Source organism: Ischnura elegans, chromosome 4 (genome assembly GCF_921293095.1).
Source record: "Ischnura elegans chromosome 4, ioIscEleg1.1, whole genome shotgun sequence".
Classification (NCBI taxonomy): domain Eukaryota; kingdom Metazoa; phylum Arthropoda; class Insecta; order Odonata; family Coenagrionidae; genus Ischnura; species Ischnura elegans.
The window spans coordinates 85,532,704-85,552,526 of NC_060249.1; the positions used below are offsets into that span (position 1 = coordinate 85,532,704).

The 19,823-nt window shown below is 36.6% G+C and overlaps 1 protein-coding gene across 1 annotated transcript in view; it reads right to left on the reverse strand.

Annotated features, from left to right (window-relative positions):
• LOC124156889 (extracellular tyrosine-protein kinase PKDCC-like) overlaps window positions 1–19,823 on the reverse strand; it is a 104,915-nt gene that overhangs the window by 69,954 nt on the left and 15,138 nt on the right. The window lies entirely within an intron of this gene.

Here is a 19,823-nt window from a genome sequence, read left to right on the forward strand (position 1 = left end):
AGATGAGCGGATTTGATTCGGTGGGTTACTGTTGAGCGCATGTGCGGTGGAGGTATCGATACATAATTGTTCACATTTGCCCTCGTGCTATATATGGAATGGGGAAAAAGAAAAGTAAATATAATAATAATAATAATATTAATAATGATAATAATAATTTCGTTTATTTTCGTGATCAATGAGGCCCATGAGAAAATAGATGCACAACTTTAAACAATAAATAAATAAATAAATAGAATTTCAGACATATGCATCCTGTGCAGGTCGCCAATTTCATGACATAAATTCATTAAAACAATATTTTCAACAAAAAAATAATCACACTTAAAAATGTAGGCGGAGGAAACCCAAGCGTTAGCTCAATTCACTTCAAATAATTAGTAAATTAATTTCGTACAATATCTTTAAAAGCACATGATTCACTTTAAATCATCTGGCTGCCTTCCGCTTTTGTGTATTCCTCACCAAGGTGACATGAAACTGCACGTGCATATTCAACGTGTAGTTTGTAGCGTCGCGTCGTGCTGGAATGATTGTATGAAGGTCATTCGAAACTCGTACACGCAGGTTCAAAATTAGTAATACTGAAAGGCTGATCAATCATATTGAGGAAGATCTTTGGTAATTTCCTTCATTGGTATCCAAATGGAGATCAAAATTCAACGGAATTGGCAAATGCTATTCCGGATCTTTGGGTTTGCATGTAAATATTCAAGCAAACTCCCTCACTAAATTCCTTCCACGAATTGATGCTGAAGTAGCCGCCATCTAGCTGTGCCATGAAATAGGAGAACGTAGTTTTACATCTGGCATGTGCTTTAGTACTCATTGGATTCTGCCTCAATCGGTAGAATAATAAAATAATAATAGATGCTGAGGCACATTTTTCTTCCCTCTGCAAGTTGCTATGAACGAATATATCTTCTTGAGGACTATTTCTGCTTCGGACGCTTTTACGTTTAATCTTTTTTCCGAAAATAGGGCCAGTTCCATTTTTTAAGTCATCAGACAACTATGGCAGGCTCAAGGAAATAAAAAGGTGGTCTCCAATACCCATCTCACAAATGCTCTGTACTTACCCTCAGATTTTCCTTCAGTTCGCTTAAGTCCTGATGAGGAAGAAAAAACGGAATGCGTAAAATACATTAGAGGAACTGGCTTTCATGTTTTCCTAGTTTTAATGCTGTCTTTGTTTTTTCGATTTAACCTAATAAAAAGGAAAAAAAATTTAAAATCTTATGGAAAATAACTTCATAATACTTCTTTAATTAGCGATCGTTTATCTCCCTTCACGCAAAAAATCAGGCAATAGAGTAATGGATTGGAAAAAATGGGAATGTTTCTAGAGGCGAGTATTATTCTATCCACGCGAGAAAATCTCTTAGGCGTAGTCATTTTTTTCATTTTGATTAAAATCAGAACGTAAATATTTCGGAGTGGATCAAGTAATAGAGGTATAATTACTCAAGTTTGAAAGCCTTCGTAATATCCATTCGTGGATTGGAATTAATGATTATTGAGTTAGGAGAAGGCTGAATTGAGGCCTAAGTAAATAAAACATTTAAGGCGAAAGGAATAATTTAGTGGTTCTGCTCCAGAGGAAGAGATTATTTAAAAGGAATTAAGCTGAAACTGATATCTCTTATTTGATCCAGATTTTCATTTTCTCTTTATCCGAAGAGCTATATACTATATCACCTCGAATTCTTTTCTCCATTACCACTACAAGGACGCCATCTACGCTAGCTCGATGACTGCCTAGGATCTCGTGATGGAGACTCTGCAGTAGCTATTTAAATTAAGCTAGACTTCATGGAAGTTTCTTTTGCCATCCATTAACACTCATAGCAGTTTTTTAGTAATTAGTATCGCCTTCCTTCTCAAAGCATGTTTATTTTCTGATGGATAAATGTTCAAAGTGGGATTTTATTCTTATTAATTATCCCAAAAAGCTTTTTAAGTACTGAATATTGCTATATCCTTCCTTAACACTTTGTACTCCTCTGATCATTATGATTGATGAAAATTTTGATGCTTGCATGGTGATATAGTTCCCTTTATCACTGCGAAGCCTGGATGAGGGAAGAATATTTTGACTGCGGGATCTAAATCTAATAATCTACCTCAATTTGGCGTCTAAAATACTATTCATAATATAGCAAAGTTTTATGCCTTTTATACAAAGAACTCTATCTCATCCTAATATTTTGCAATGATGACGATTTGAAACCCTTTGAATTCCTTCTCTATCACAGCTCTTCAGTATTGATCACATTTTACCTTTTTTCTGGGGTGACGAATTCTCACTCTCTCACTCGAATTTTAACAATTTAAATTTAAATTTTGAATTGGGACTGACAATCCAAAAGTCCGATTCGGTGGTCGCTTCCGGCTGGGGCTAAATGACAAAGCTTCCCGGAAATACTGCTCCGAAATTATAAATTCATTTCCGCCATGTGTTCGGCGAATGTCGGCTGTCGTTGACACAATGCCGGAAGGGTGTACCGAGAATTTTTAAGAACCCACGGCAGAGGGCGCATTGTGGGAGGGGCTTAATGTTTAGAGAGGCTTTCGCTGTTTTCAGTGACGGATTTAGTACGGCATGTGTGTGGAGAGATGTACTTAGAAATTTACGTTGAACGCATATCTGAAATTATATGGCCTAGCAGGCTGAAAGTTACATTTTTGTATGTGTCTGCCTCAGAGTTAAATTTGGGCGATATTATGTGAAAATGGTGGTTTTGTTTACTGATAAATTTAGCCTTGATTTGCTTTTATGAAATGCATATTTTTACTTTCTCAAGTGCAAGCGTGACAAATCTTTCCAGTTCATGTTTTATTTTTAGCTTACCTTCAATTATTGGGAAGTTAACCCATTATAACCCAATGTAACTTCTAAGCAAAATCAAAAATTTATACATTTTCAGTTCTATCCAGGAAATATTTAAACTACATGTACTCTTGTGCTGTAAATTTTGACAGCGACATTCGTAGCTGCCACAATAATTATGATTGAATAGAAAATGTTCAAATTTCTATAATGAAACGTCATGAAATTTAATTTTTCCCGAAAGCAGCTCTGGGTTAGAAAGGGTTAATATTTTTCTCTTTCGGAAGTTAAGGATCAATCCTTCAACATCTTTTTCTTGTTAATGGTTATGTCAGCCGGAGTATTTTTTTTTCTTAACCAGGTAGGAGACATATTGAATTTTATGCCTAAATAATAATTTTCTCGACATATAGGCTTTGAAAACTTTAGAAATATTAGAAATTCTCAGCATTTTCTATGATGATCATAAGTTGCAGGCTCATGAAACTATAGGAATTTCTGGTGTCTGCTCAAAGGTATTGTAGAATTTCGTGTAGATATTGGTAGTTAATTTTACACTGTCAGATTTTTTTATTTCATTAACTCAGGTTCTATTTTTCATTATTTGGATACTCTTTTTTCTACTAAGAACTGATCACTATTCCGTTATTGCGTCAAATATTTCCATTGAGATAATACTTTCTTCAGTCGGTATTGTTTAAGCTATCGAAAGAAGCTTATTGTTCAAGAAAAATTTCAAGCCATTACGAGTCTTAAGTGAGATTATATAGCTATGTCAGTAAAGTTTTCACGTAGTGCAAGAGCATTACGTATGATCATCATGAAATTTAAGTATAGTTACAGGTGGGAATTAAACATTTTCTCACTTGGAAAACAATCGTAATCCTAATTAAAACTGAAAACAAAAGAATTCGGTGGATGGAATAATTAAGGAAATTTGAAGAAGAGCTTAATCCCATCGAATCACCATGTGATTAAGCTTTTAAGGCACTCGTTAACATTTCCCTCAAAGACCCAAGTCCCCAAGGAATCAGGTTTGGAATTCTACCTGAATGGATAAGCCTCACAATTAGCATTCGTGCCTTAGTTCACGCGGTGGTTCATTTAGGAAACAAATGAGCTTCCGCTTCGTCTATTAGGGTTGACTGCCTACGAAATGGCCGAGACGGAATTCATTAGTGGTTGGCCGTAGACACATTTGCACAAGGATGACGATTTTGCATATGCTGAACTACCAGTAAGTGGCTTTCAAGAATTAGTCGCCAATCGGAAAAGCATTCTGGTTTCATGAGTGTACCAGATGTGACGCCATACCCCCAATCTAAAAATCCATGGTCAATGAAATAGAATCAGTGACAAAATAAGTACCTTCAAAGAGGTATTCTCAGAAGTCTGTTCCTCTTACCTGGCGGACATTCATGCAGTCGCGAGAGAGCTTACGTAACTCGCAGTAAAATGAAATGGATATTTAATAACTCATGGTGTTATTATTTTTAGAAAACATTTTGGATTCGAAAAAGTCACTTCTTTTATTCTTCAAAGATAAGGCAACCCTCATAATAATGCACTGATAATTAGAATGTTTCGCTATCTCGGAAAAAGCTCTCTTTATTTTATTAGAGATGAGATTATCGCTGGAAAGGGACGAGTCTCTCTTCATCATTATATTTATGTTGGCATTAATATAGTTTACTCAATGAAAATATTGCTTCTTAGTTGATTTTTCACTGTTTAAAGCTGTATTGATTAAGAATCGCTTTTAAAATAGGATAATTGATTTCATATGTCGGTGATTTTTTCATCAATGCACCAGTGATTTCATTGTTTAATTTTTTTGGCGCCTAGTGAATTAATGTGACTTATTTTGACACGCTGTAAATTTTATTTTCGAAACCATTTGCATGGCTTTGCAAAACGGCATGCATTAATATAATGCTCATTATACTTGATACGATGATACTAGATAATGAAGGCTAATGAATGTACACTCTGGACAGCCCCGTTGTCATGAATAAATATTTTATACTTAAAATTAATAAAGCAAAAATTAGCAACAGAAATACGCTACCACTTAAAAAAGTTGATTTTTGTTGTAAAAATACTTCAATTTAACCAGTTTCCCTCGGTAATTAACCAATTCACTCGGTAAAGTCGAAAACACTAGAGGTCACAGATTTATTGCGGTACTTCTCAATTCAATCGGTTTTGCATTGTTGTGAAATTATTCCGGTTGAATGAAGCTGAGTCATACCCCGAAGCTATGCCATCTGACCATATCCGGCCTCCCTAAGTGTGGGTCTTATAGGGAGGGTTTGAGTCTTACGTTCCAGCAGGGTTTGGCAGCAAAGGGCTTATGTAATTGCTAGAATCAGGGATGGCAATCGAAACTAAACAAAAGTCAAAACCAGTAAAATTTCAATAGTTTCATTCCTGGGAGCAACATGAAGAAACGAAATGGATTCAAACCCGAGAAACTAAACTCAGGGTCGTAACGAAATCGAAGTCAAATCTACTTCGGATTGAAACTAAACTAAAACTATGGGAGAATCGAAACGCAGATAATGTTTCGCACCGCTGGGAATACGTGATTCACTTTCGAACAGTTTAGTTTCGACCCACACTTCGAGTACGAAGTATAGTTGAATGACGTGGATGTTCGACCTAGCGCACGGGGCACTCATATTTTTACCACAAGCAGGAGAGCGGTGAATGTAAACTGGCCATTCGATTTTTAACTACACGTATGTCATACGCAAGGAGTCGAAACTATACCCTCTCATCCCCCTCCGCTCAACTTCTGGGATCGAAACTTAACTATGAGTAGCGGAGTTTCGATAAATTTAGTTTCGTTCCCGGGAATAAAGTTTCGTTCTGGGACGAAACTAAACCCCTTGGTGATTTTGATTTCGTGCGGGAACGAAACTAAGCCCAGGCCTCGTATTTTAGTTTGGATCCGAGTCGAAACGACGGGACGTAACGTTACGCAAATGAATCGCTAACTGTAGAAAGGCATCATGTTCAAGCTGGACGGATTTTCTTTTTTTCTTTAAGTTGTTGCTAGGCACAATACTCCATGTTTCCTACTATAAGTAAACATGTCACGCTAATAACACTGAGTGGACATGTTTAATTTTAGTAGGAAACGTTCAGTCTTGCATCCTAGCCACAACTTACAGAAAAAAAGAAAAATCGTCACACTTGTACACGATGTCTTTCTGCAGTTAGCGATTCAGGTAATGTTTAACATCGAAGGGACCACGTACTTTACCTTCAAAAAGTTCAGTTTCAACAAACATACCCAGTACAAAGTATGGCTAATTGAAGTAGAGGTTCGGCCTACTGCCATTAGATACATGAGGCATTCATATTTTTACCACTAACAGGAGAAAGGTGAACGCAAATTGTCCATTAAGTTTTTCAGCTCGATGCTTCAACCTCTTAACACGCATGTCACGCATAATGGGTCGAAACTATTCCCTCTTTTTCCCCTCCACTCAACTACTGGGATCGAAGCTTAAGCCTGAATCACACGATCATTTTTTTTCGTCGCGAAAGTAATCACTATCGAGATCACTTTTCCCGTCGCGAAAAGCAATCGCTCTTGTGATCATTTTTCTGAATCACACGGTCACTCCCGCCGTCGCTTTTCGTATCATTTCCAATATCACAGCTCGTTGTCATAGGACACACATCACGAAATTATATAGCGTGTTTGTTTATTTATGCCGTTCCCACATTTGTCAAACGTGGCGCTGCAATCACACCATACGGTCATGCTATCTGATTGGCTGATATGGGGTTTTAGTGACGGTTTTAGCGACGGAAAAAGCGACCGGACGAGTGATAAAAAATAGCGATGGGAATCCACATCGCGATCGCCATCGCGAAAAACAATTGCCGCTGACGATCATTTTGCGCAGTGCTCGCGATAGTGATCATTTTCGCGACGAAAAAAAAAATGATCGTGTGATTCAGGCTTTAACTATGAGCAGCGGAGTTTCGATTAATTAAGTTTCGTTCCGGGGAAACTAAAGTTTCGTCCCGGGTCGAAACTAAACTCCTTAGTGATTTAAATTTCGTGCGGGAACGAAACTAAACCTAGGCCTCGCATTTTCTTTTCCCACCGGGTCTAAACGAAACGTTTTCGTTTCGTTTCACTTGCCATCCCTGGCTAGACTTCGTGGATTTTTTCATATGTCTGAAGAACAGGAAGTTGTATGCTTGGCGTGGTTGAAGAACGAGGAGCGCTGAAGCCCTTACATGTCTTGGGGGATTTTTTCAATGTGGACCTTATTGTAAAATCATCATGGGTATTCCACACTAAACTTTCTGCCCCCATCTTGCGTAATGGTGTAGTTTCCGATCCAAAATCACAGTCTACCAAGTGAATTTGGTAAATTTGATGAGTTTTTAAGAAAGAATCTTCCATAATCGGTCATACTCTAGTAATTTTTAAAAATAATTAAACGGGAAAGTTGCCATCCACTTGTTCATGAGTTCGTGATCTCATCAGAGATATGCCTCATATACACGTAATGGAGATCTTTCAATGAGTTAAGGGAAACGTTTAGTGTAGCGTAAGTAATAAAGAACCTCACGCAGCCCATGCTACAGGCCAAGGAGTTGTGCAGACGCGGAGAAACGCTCAGCTTAAGTTCGTGACGTCATCAACGCACGCAAAAAAGGAGTTTTTCGCTGCATTATTGTGATGGCAGTCTTGAATTCAGACTTTAAAATTTATTTATTATGTTTTTGTGAATGATTTGTGCTTTGCTTTATGATTGTCACATCTAGTTGGTGAAGTTTATCACGAAGTTCTATTCTTTCATTTTTAGTCATTTTCCGATGAATTGAAATTAACACCACGTGAAAAGGCCTAGTAATAAAGCCTAAGTAAAATTTTATTTTCAACCGTTCCTAGATGATAAATATGGTCACCATTTCAATTTCATGGTCTATCAATTTTTCCATTTCCGTTCCTATTTTGTTGATTTATTATTGAGTGTAGGGTAATTGACACCAATCCGTGTCTCTGATTTACTGGATCTCATTATGTGGCCGTACATTCAATTAGAATACGGTTTTGATATCGTCCCATCCAATGTCATTGGGGGAAATCAGTCAGTTATATCAAGAGATGTAACCGATGGACAATTATATTAACCTCAAAATGCGCTGGGGTGACATGATTATCAATTCGCGCCCTGTTAATTAAAGCCATTATGAAACCACTGTGAGACCAACGCTCAATAACGAGACAGAAAATGCCCGCATAGTCTAATATGAAAGCTAGACCTATTACGATTGTGCATACATTGTTCTAATTATCGTGAACAGTGTCGTTAAATATCAAAATACCATATTTGCACCCTATGCTACCACTTATATTATCACAGATGTGGTATAAATGAGCTATATTGAATGATGGTAACTGCAGAAATAGAAGTGGATATGTATATCGTTAAGAAAGATAAATGGCCTCTTCAGAAGTTTTACTGGCAACCAAAATAAAATGCTCGCCATAATTATGAATTTTTCGGTTTCATCCTTAATTTATCTGAAAAAAATTATAGCTGTGGATAAATAACGAGTAAAATTCCTCTGATTAAAATTTAGAAATATATAAACTTATTTGTGTATTTTTAAATTTGGTAAAGCCATTAATTCGACCTTTCCTCATGAATTTACATTTTCTCATAGGAAAAAAGCAAATAATAGCCCCCAAAATATACATCATAACTTTTAATCCCAAAATATTGCTATATAGACTCGTGACGTCTGGCAATTCATTGCTGGAATAATATTTTTCCTCCCATTATAAATTTATATAAAAATTATAAATTTATTTTTGCTAGAGTGAAAATATCAATAGCAGCAGCATCATGTCTATTCGGCATTTATCTTCTGTAATTTTATTTAGTACCCATTTATTTAGCTAAAGACAACTAATGAATAAGGAGCAGCTCTTTTTTTATTCAAACGTAAACTTAGCAAGAAATGTTTTCCTGGTCTTAAGTAAAGGATTTAAAAAAACAATTATAATTGGTCTGAAATTATTTATGTTTGTCTTTAATTAGAAATGGCGATGCAATAATATTAGTATTCTTTTAGTGATCTTTGAACAGACCCAGATAACACACACAATATTGCTGATATGCTCATTTGGTCTTTGATTTAGCTAAGCCGTACCTTTAATAATGCTTCGACGGATGTACTCCACTGCTTTAAAACCATTCCGCTTAACGCACGAGGACCGCGTTGTGGTGAGCAATGCAACTACAGTGATCATCTATAATCATATAGACAAACACATATATGATCACCAATCCTGACCCACCTGTGACCCTCCTCTAGAATGCAAATTTAACGTAGTGTCCCCTAATCAAACGAGCCATTTTCCATTGGGCCCTCATTTCCTTCCACGCCCATGGGGTTTTCGTTAAGGGAGTTATTGGAAGTTTTAGCATATTTATGGTCTTCTAATCAGTTAAAAGTTTTTCTATATGTTAAGGTGCTAAAGTAAATATGGTGGAACGTTTTCTTCATCTTCTGACAATAATATGTAATTTTCCGTTATTAAAAAGCTAAATAAATGAGGCGACTGATTTCGATAGTGTTTCATTCTCGAGCCTAACTGAAACAAAGAATCATTCTCAAATGAGCAAATCTGTGTTGCGCAACCATCATTTTTATTGTTACGTCATTATGGGCGTCAACAGTGACGTAAACTGGATTAGAAGGATACTTCTATGTTTGAGGAATCGCATTTGGAAATCGCTTTACATTGCTAAGAATAAATTGTTTTTGATTCCTTCCCTTGTTAGTATCGTTCTCAACGATGCATTCAGCAGAGCGTGAGTGCTAACTCTACGATAGTGAGGTTCGGTTAAGCTTCATGACCATGCCTCGGTAACACGCTTCATAGAATTTGACGTTGAAGAGAGAACTTGAAAAAATAATAATTTTCGAGCAGACGCATTGATCCTTTTTTCTATAATCCGGCATAATCACAAAATTACGGCGAAAAACAACGTCCGCCATTTAGTAATATACCGCAATAAATATCACAGTTTAGTAAATAAATCAGGTTATGGTAAATAGAAAATAAATTTAGCAGCAATAAATCGTAGCTCTTGTGCAATTCAATTGCTGTAAAAGATTGAGAGTGCCGCACGCTAGAAAAATCTATCTTAATTTCGGCGTCGCAATTCATCTTTACGCATAACACTCGGTAGGTTTTTTGTATATGTGATGAAAATATCTCAAAGTACCCTTGTGGTGCTTTATTTAAATATTACATAAAAACAAAAGTTCGACGAAAAACAGGGTTCGCCATTTTGCATCGTATCGGTCACAAATACCCTAAGTAAGTCGTAAAAGTTGATGAGAATTAATAATAGTAATCCAATTAATAATATTGTAATTTTTTGCCATTGAATAACTTAAAAAAGTTGTGGCATTAGTTATAACATGCTGAATGTCGAATAAAAAAAATCAGTACGGGAAAGTTTTGCGAAATTGGTTCAACTTTGAGACCATGTAATTTGTTTAAAAAAGTAACATATGAGAAAGAGTTAACGTCAAAACATGTAATAATGTATTGTTAACAACAGTGCAAAGTTTCGAATTCCATACTCAAAAAAGCCATTTTGTAGGTTTAGTCCAGCTTTTTTTTCGATTTCAGCCCACTGTGCGCCGCATCGGTATTTCATACCGACATTCGCCACCTATTACCATAGCACCAAAGGTATGGTTGAAACAGTAAAAAAAAATTTCTTTGAAAAATCTCGCATCATAATATTTTACCCCATAAATATCAAAATTACATCCAGAAATTACACCCATATGCCACTCTTTTTACTTCTACTTTTGGTAATATTTTCATTGTTTAATTATGATATTTTCTGAAATTTATATCTCTGATCCGAAATCAATTGGGTAAATATGGCTATCACGCTGCTGCATCGATTTCTCGTATCGGCACTCGCTACTTGTGACTACAAAATTGAGCAATAAATGAAAATAATAACAGATTTCATGTTGATTAAAAATCCACTGTCATCATGACCGTTGTTTTTTGTATCATATGCCGGAAAAACGGAAGTTTTTTAAATGAACTTAAACCGTCGATTCCCCAATCGGCTCATATGTTCGTTGTTAAGTGGGTTTTTCTAATCTTACTTGCTTTAAATTACTTTTTATAGTATTGGTGGCGAATGCTGTCCTGAAAATTCGATGAGGTGGCGTGATAGGCATATTTAATAATCGAGGTATCAATTATTGGCGTAGCAATGAAAATATTAGCTGATGGGAAAACTTGGTGGATGGATGGATAGGAGGTATTGAAATAATTTTAAGTTTGCTGGTAATTCATGATGACAGTAAATTATAGTCGTCGCTGTTGGTTTTTGTAGCAAAAAATGCGTTTTCAATTTGTCGTGCATAACAATACTTCTCGGATCCAGTATCCAAAATCGGTAAATTCTCGTATTGCGCTGCCGCGTCGCTTTTATTCACGTCTACACTCCGCGCTGAAATTGAATCTATATCGAGCATATCTATTCTCTCGGGACTAGGGAATTTCCCCTCCCCCCACTTTTTTTCGCTCCGGTCGGATGTGGAGAGGTGTAGCGTATGTCGCCGTGGGATCTGGCACGATGCTTTGGCCAGATGAGGGTGTACCTTGGGTCCGCAGGGAGCCGAGAGGATGTTATTGGCGAGGCTCTCTAGAAAGGAATCGAGGGAGGGTGACCGCAAAAAATAGAGGCGCAACCCTCGCCCAGTTGGAGGAAATGGCTCGGGAGAAGTGGTATTGAGGTCGAGGACAGTGGGCGCAGAATCAGGGAGAGACGAGGGTGCCTCGCATCGCGGAGATGGGAAAGAGCCCCCGAAGCGATTGAAGGGGGAAAAAGGTAGGCCAAGGGATGCACCACGTGTTACAGCTCCCCAATCGTGTGTAATTTGTATCAGTGGAGACTCAATCTTCATCTTTTTCTCTGATTATAATCATAGAATTGGTCTGCTACAGTCCGTCCACCGTATTCGCTCTTGGCCCAATCTTTTTTAACACCTCTGTACGATTGGTATCCGGCCCAAGTCTGCTTTTTAGGCTAAGGGATGCGCAGTATGTCACTCATCGTGTGCAATTTGTATCAGTGGAGGCTCAATCATCATCATCATCTTCTTCTTCTCTTATTTCAATAATAGAATTGGTCTGCTAAAGTCGCTCACTTTATTCGATCTTGCGCCAATATTTCCACATCTCTTTATGATTGGCAAACATCTTGCTTCATCAACTGTCCTATATAGCCCGGTCTAAGTCTACCATTTAGATAAAGGGATTGGCAATATGTTACAGCTTCCCAATCGTGTGTAAATTGTATCAATCGAGTCTTCATCTTCTTCTCTTATTACAATCATAGAAGAGGTCTGCTACAGTCGTCAGCTTTATTCGATCTTGCCTCCATTTTTTTAGCATTTCTGTACGATTAGCACCCAAGTTACTTCACCAGCTGTCCCATATACTCCGGCCTAACAATAAGTCTTCCCTTTAGATTAAAGGATGGGCAATATTCAATCTTCTTCTTCTTCTCTAATTACAATTCCAGCATTGGTCTGCTACAATCGTCCACTTCATTGGATCTCGCATCAATCTTTTTTAACATTTCTGTACGATTGGCATCTAATTTAATTCATCAGCTGACACTTATAGTCCGGTCTAGGTCTGCCCATAAGGCTCTACTGTACCTGTTGTATGGTTCCCCTATACGCAAAATGTTAATGAACCTCCTATTTCTTCTTTTACATCAAAGACTTTTATATCAATAATCTGAACCCTGAGTTTTTTGTGTTGTGGAACGTAAAGGTAAAATACATCGTGCAATCTTATGCCTTAATCCTTCGTTATTACACGATAATGCTCATAAATCCCATTTTGTGAATATCATGATATCTTTTGATATAGGATGAAAACATTTCTGGGGGAATTAAAAAAAAAATGTCCTTTTTAATCATGAGCCCTGTACTTAAATGGTAGGTAATTTATATTCATTTCTACAGCAAATGATAAAATTAGATTCTTAATACTTAATAGTGGTATTATATATATTTAAAATAATAATATATACATTTAAATATTAAATACATGACTGTAGATTTCTTTTTACAGTTATTATAAGAAAGAAAATAATACCGATTTTCCAACCCACCTCAATTACTTTCGAGACAGGAGTTATGGGAAGAAGAGCGAGGTTGACGCAGTTATAAGAGAAGCAAGATTCCAGAGGGTGCCTTACTTCGTGGCGACGAGGGAGAGTCCAGGAAGCTACTGAGAACGAATACGATAGTGGAGGGGGTGTGTCCTACTTTATCTCCATGTTATTTGTGTCAAATAAGGTTCGCTAATCAGCTCTGGACAAAACAGCAAATTGATTCCCATGATGTGAATTCAGAATATAGCAAACGGATGACGACAGACCTCACCATTTTTTTTTATCTTTGAAAATCTCTTCTTAGTCAAGAATATTGATTCGCAATATCGGCGCAAAAAAGGTAGAACGATGAACTTTTGAGCATTAGTATGAAATTCAGCCAAAAAACTATGAGAACAGCGAAACGGTCGTCTCCTTCATCTTGTCACTGGTAAAATATTCAAGTGCTACATTTCATTGTAATTTAAATACAGAGAAGGGCATTTTCCCATTACAATTAGCTTTTAAAATTAAATTTGACTCATTCTTTGATTTTTAAAATAGCCGTAGGTAGATTTCAATTTCGTGATTAGAGGTGTAGAAAAGTACATGAATATCAAAGTTAGGTGTGCTATAAGAAAAATAAATGTTTTCAAAATTTTCATCTAAGGAAATGTTTATACTGTTCGTCTTACTTAAAATAAACCACACAAAATGAAAATCGCCATTTTGGTGGTGTTCATTGCCGCGGGGCGATTTTTGTCTTTGCCTAAAAGTTGAGAGTGCTAACTGTTTTGCGCCGATATTAGTGGGTAGAGCATTGGGCTGATTATCGAGGGGTCTCGGATTCAAATCTCGGTTAGTGCCACCGACATCCGCAAACAAAATTTCTAGCAAATTTTCTCTGTGTATTTTTCGCACAATCTGTGCATTGCGGGTCACTCCGTAAAGTTATCACCGAGGTTAGTCCCGGTATACTTAAACAAAACAAAATTTCTAGAATTTCGATGTGCCCAAGGGAACAGAACTGTGTGACGTTCAAAACCCGGCAAGGTATACTTCGAGGCGAGCTCTACCCTCTCCAACCCAAACCAATCTTCGGTTTAAATCACTGTATGAGGCGAGCGTATAATTTTCTGTGTAAAAATTGTCATGAGTGACTTTTCTCTTTTGATGAAGATATCTATGTTGATGATATTAAACATATACCTCTCTGCATATTGTTAGGATTTCCCTTGATTATAATTTTGAACATTACTTTTATCTAAAAATGGCAAGTTTTTTTTAATCAGTCCCCAATTAAATGAAAGGAAGTATATCGAGGTCGAGGAGAGCGGAGTGAGCTGAGAAACCCGTGGAAGCCTTGGACCCCGGAAGCGATTGAGTGGGTAAAAGATAGATGTGAAGAGGATGTGCTATAAATCAGCTTCCCCATTCAGGGTAACTTGTATCAGTTGGTGCTCGAAAATCTGCTGAATAGAATCCACCTCCTTGAATTACATCAAATTCTAACCAACTTTTGGTATTTGCTTTTAGATACTATTTTACTATAATTTCGAGGTCATTTTTTGGTATCGCTCAAAACAGTTTTTAGTACAGAGAGAAACATTAATTGCTGATAATATGCCTCTATTTATCATACTCTTCTAAGACAGCCCTTTAAACAGGATCTATGAGACTTCTTGCCTGTCATAAACTGTATTTCACTCTTTAGTGAAGCAATTTTATTTTTCAAATGTTTTTTTTTTTACTTCCTTGACATCCATTAAAATCTTCCTTCTGAAGAAATTCTGGGTTTAATTTAGCATGTATCGCAATATTCTCTCGGCTATTACAAATGGTGTGACTTTTTCTGTACCCCGGTATTCTGGTTAAAAATTTTCTGGTGCTAATAATACTCTCTGAGTGGAATGATATTAGCGTCAAATTTCTAGCAATCTATCCAAACAGATGATTTTCCTAATAGGATAGGACGTCAAACAGACCAAAACAAATATGCCAGCGATCTCTGGCCTATAGATTGGAAGAGGATACCTCTAGCAGTGTGCTAATTGGTATGGAGTATTTCCCATCGACCGGGATAGCGTCATACTGAGCGGTAATTGCCTCTGTTGCTAGACCAATGATAAATTCATCGTAAACATTCCACGCTCTCTTGTCTAACAAAGGACTAGTGGAATGTTTATCGCGCCTCACCTGGGGGACCTTTTTTGCAATGCAAAGTGTATCAGACCGCCACGATGTAATTTGGCTATGAGATATCTAGAGCATTCTGCGTGTCAAGCGCGTCTTTGGTAGCGCTTATTGCCTCCGGAGGTACAGGAGTTCTGTGCTCGGGCCGAATTTAGCCCTTGGGATACTGAGCAGCGCAGAGGACGACCGGGCGAACTGGTCGAATTCTAGGTAACCCCTGGGGAGAGTTTGGAAGGGACACGCATGCAACCGGGATGGGAAATACATGGGCAGGGCACTTGGGAGAATACAAGGTATCCAAGGGAAAAATGAGGTAGGACACTCACTTGACACTGATAAACTCTTAATTTCTGCATGAGAGTGCGAAATTGAGCTCACCACACGATTCCCTCAGGCTAATTTCGGGAAAACGAATTCACTCGTCAAGATACAGGATAGAAATAAAGTTAATATCATCAATATTAAATCCAAAGAGATTTATCAAGTAACATTAAGTAAGTGCACACTTGGACATCAATGCCGCTGGCTAGGAATTTTTATACTCAAATTCTGTTATGTATTCGTCGAGTATAGCTATTTTCCATTCGATGGTTAGCTTGAAGTCCATTCTAAATAGAGACGTTAGCGAGAGCTTTCAACCACCTCTAACTATAGCAGACTGCTGTATCACCTTATGGTTAGTGTTAACCATACCTTCTATAACTGGGTCTTAACTGCATAATTTTATTCTTCGGGTGCGCTATAGTATGCTCCAGCCATCTATATTTTGTCCAACGGCTAGCAAAGAGGAAATGGAATTGGTAAATAATGAAATTATTGGGTATGGAAAATAGCTATACTCGAGGACTGCACAGCAGAATTTGAATGACAAATTTCCTTGCATGCGGCACTGATGCCAACGGTCCATTTAACGTTACTTGATAAATGTCTTTAGATATACATGGTCGAAATCTATGATGGAAATTATTCCCCAAATCACATCATTCAACTCACCAAATAGCTTTATTATGCAGATGTTCTTTGATAAAATATGTGGGTAGGTTTATGTTAAAATTATATAAATATAGTGTCCTATGTCGAGTAATATTATTCTTTAATATCATACAAATGCATGCGAGTAATATCTTGCAAAAACATTTTCATGCTTACACTTTCTAATGGAACGTAGCATAATAAGGACGGCGCGCGGTCTTATTATCATGCATGTTCATCAACTGCTATTTTGTTCTTAAGTATATAAACTATTGCGATAAAATTTTCTTTCTTTTGTGTTCAGAGTAATTTTGATGTCGAGGGTTTCAAATGAAATGTCACTTAGCAGCTTATGTTGAAAAAGGTGTAGGCTGAAATGCGTTTCAAAGACGAATTCGTTGGTGGCTTATAATATAGGGAGCCAGATCTAATGTATCCTTCCGAATCATGAAATTTTAATAGTGTATCTAACATTGTTCATGTAATCCGTCCCGGAAAAGAGTTTAAATTGGCAGCTAAATTGAATAAAAATCTAATAATTGAACAAATTCGTTATTTGATCTGCAGACAGGCAGAAAAATTGGTTACTTGATAATAATTATAGATTAGGATTACATTAATTACTTATTACTGCTAGTAACAAGAAAGATCGGTCCTTTGTTAATAACTGGAGATTTAGAAGTATCAGACAAAGCGAATTCTTAGGGGAAACATGAAGCTCCCTAAAGAATTATCTGGGATCTGATCATGGATATATCGAACTTCAACCAAATCAAGCCAGAAACGATTTTAATGGTTCACAGTTTTTCTACTTTTGTGGTTTTGGGGTTCACAAAGCGCCTCTGTGAAAAAATGAACTGCCTTAAAGTATGTCTCATACAAAGATGGACTCGTATACATAAAGATAAATCCATTTATTGCAGGTCACTCAAGTTTCCTCTTTGTAAATATCAAAGTGCACGTTGAAATTCTCATTCGATAGGAATTGTATCTCAAGAATTCATTATTTAACAAAAAATTTAAAAATTTTAGGTGCCTATAATTTATTTATTTCATTTTTATCTCACAGGAACCACGATTACGTTTGCTCATCATGAAAAATAACCTTCTGGCAACTTGAGCGATGGCTACTTGGCGTCCTTCAGAAATTGGAGTAGCGCGTGAGTAATGATTGTTTTTTTTTACTTTCAAATTCGTATGTTACGCGTCAAACATTTAAACTCTGAGGTAAATAAGCGATTATGGGATATAATTCGGTACCAATTTATTTGCTATTTGGATAACAAGGTGAAAATATGATTATAACGGGAGTGATAATAATACTTTCTCGAGAATCGAATTTTATAATTGATTTTGCCGTTTATCTATTCCATTCTTGGACGTCGGGTATTTATTTTGCTATTGAACCCGAGTAAAATTATTCATGAAGCGTGAGGCTTTTTTCCGTATTCCCGCTGAATGTGAATAATTTGAATCGGTATTCTACAAATATTGAAAAATTTGCTGAAAATCCAAAACATCGATAGAATATTATCATTCATTTCGGCAGTTCCATGGACTACTCTGAAGATTGATGTATATTTTAAACATGTAGGTGTCGTTTATTTTTAGTTGGCTAGTGTTTTGTGCCAAGATTGCATCAATGTGTGTAACCAAATACCTGTAACTTCCCCAGAGAGTCGTGTATTTATATCCGAGTTAACACATAGCTCAAGAGCCAGTCAGTGGTCTTATCTACACAGACCAAAGAAGAGTAGGTATCCAATTAAAATGTTAAGGTATGAAAACTAACAGCGTATTTCTCTCAATATTGTAAGTATTTTCTCAATGATTAGAAGGATATCAAGTATATTACTTCTAATAGATATTACTTCTAATGAAGTAATAAAGAAATAAAGTGTGCGTATATGTCACATTAATTCCAATAAATAATATATCATGCACGTCGTTTTTTTTAAGTATAACAATAATTCACCTTTTTTAATGGCACACATTATTACTTACTGCTTTTGCGGCTTAAAATTCTCCTTCTGACGTCTAATTATTACCAATCAAATCGAATGAGAATTAGAATTAGATTTTCAAAACTGTTTCGTTTCATGCTTCTATAAAAAAACTACAATAAATCTTAATGAGCAAGTACTCTACTCCATTTTTAAGCTATTTTAAAAATGTTATGCACCTATCATTTACTTGACAACACCTTCTATCCAAAACATTTGCTCCAACTTTGACAGAAAATAATCATAAAATTCTGAGAACAATTAATGATGAAGAAGTAATAATAATTTTCCGAGTAACCAATCTCGTTTTCTATAAAAATACCAGCACTTGTTTAAATATTGTCATGCTCGGTAAAATAGTACCTATAACAAGAAAATTCCCAATTCATTTCCACTTAATTGAAACGATTAAAAAGCATGCTTAAAATTCTGGTAATAAATTACGTTAGTTGATTAAAATACCCTGATAGGAATCACTGGTTAATATATTGTTTAAAAAACAAATTGATTGCCCTTTATTGGCATTCATTTCTGCCCTGCAAAAACAGTATCCCTTAATTTTGTTGAATTATTTATTTGGACTCGGACTAAATGGATTAAATTCTAGGCACGCGATGAGCAGTTTGGTGATGTGACCAGGCATACTTAATTAATTGTATTATTCGAATCCAAATAGTATTAATTGCAATTTAATTAATGCTAACCTTGGGGTGTTTTAATTCGGCAGGTAATTTAATAAATATAAGTGATTTGGGAAGTTGGACTTTTTTCACGCAATCGATTATGATCGTTGAGAATCAAATTATATATTCAAATACCCCATAAAATAATTTGGAATTCCTAAATTTGAAGTATATATTTCGGGTGCCATGGAGAGCTATGCTTATATAATATTTATGAATAGCAATAAGGAAGGGCAAACAAATCGGAACAGCGTGAACTGAAATGCTTCAAGGAGACTGTTTTAATATCAGTGGTACTCCACTCAGTTCTTTTATCGACTTTTCTTTTATAATCTGCATCTATTTTACATCCTTCTTCACCTGCCCCACGTATCTCATCCAAGTCATATCTGCCGTTCTTCTCTTCCGATGTTTCTTCAACGATTGTTTTCATAAGGTCATCGTGTCTTATGAGTTATGATTTGACCGACCAAACTGTTCTTTCTTCTACCCAAGCTTTTGTGAAGACTTCTCTTCTACTTTTCCTAGAACTTCTACATGTCTCACTTGATTATTTAGATGATTTTCCCCATTCTTCTATTCAGACTTGACTTGACTTGACTTTAGTTTATTTAACCTGGGTTGTGCGAGGCCAGGTGGCCCCATCTTCCCCCAACCCAGGGCAACCGCAGGGGCGCAGCTAGGAATTAAGGCTAGGGGTATTTTAGGGGACACGAATACTTTCGGGTGTGGGTGTTTTGCATACCCTCCAGGGTAAGCAGGAGTTGCGGTGGGGCCTCCTCCAGAAAAAATTGAAAAATAATGGTTCCAAATGACTAGTTTTACGGCCTCCTGAGGGATATTTGATAAATCCTAACACTATTCTATAAGTAATACTGATCCAAATAAGTAAAATGGATTAAACTTAAAAATTTCTCTGAGCTCTGGGGGGGTTTTATCCCCCAAAACCCCC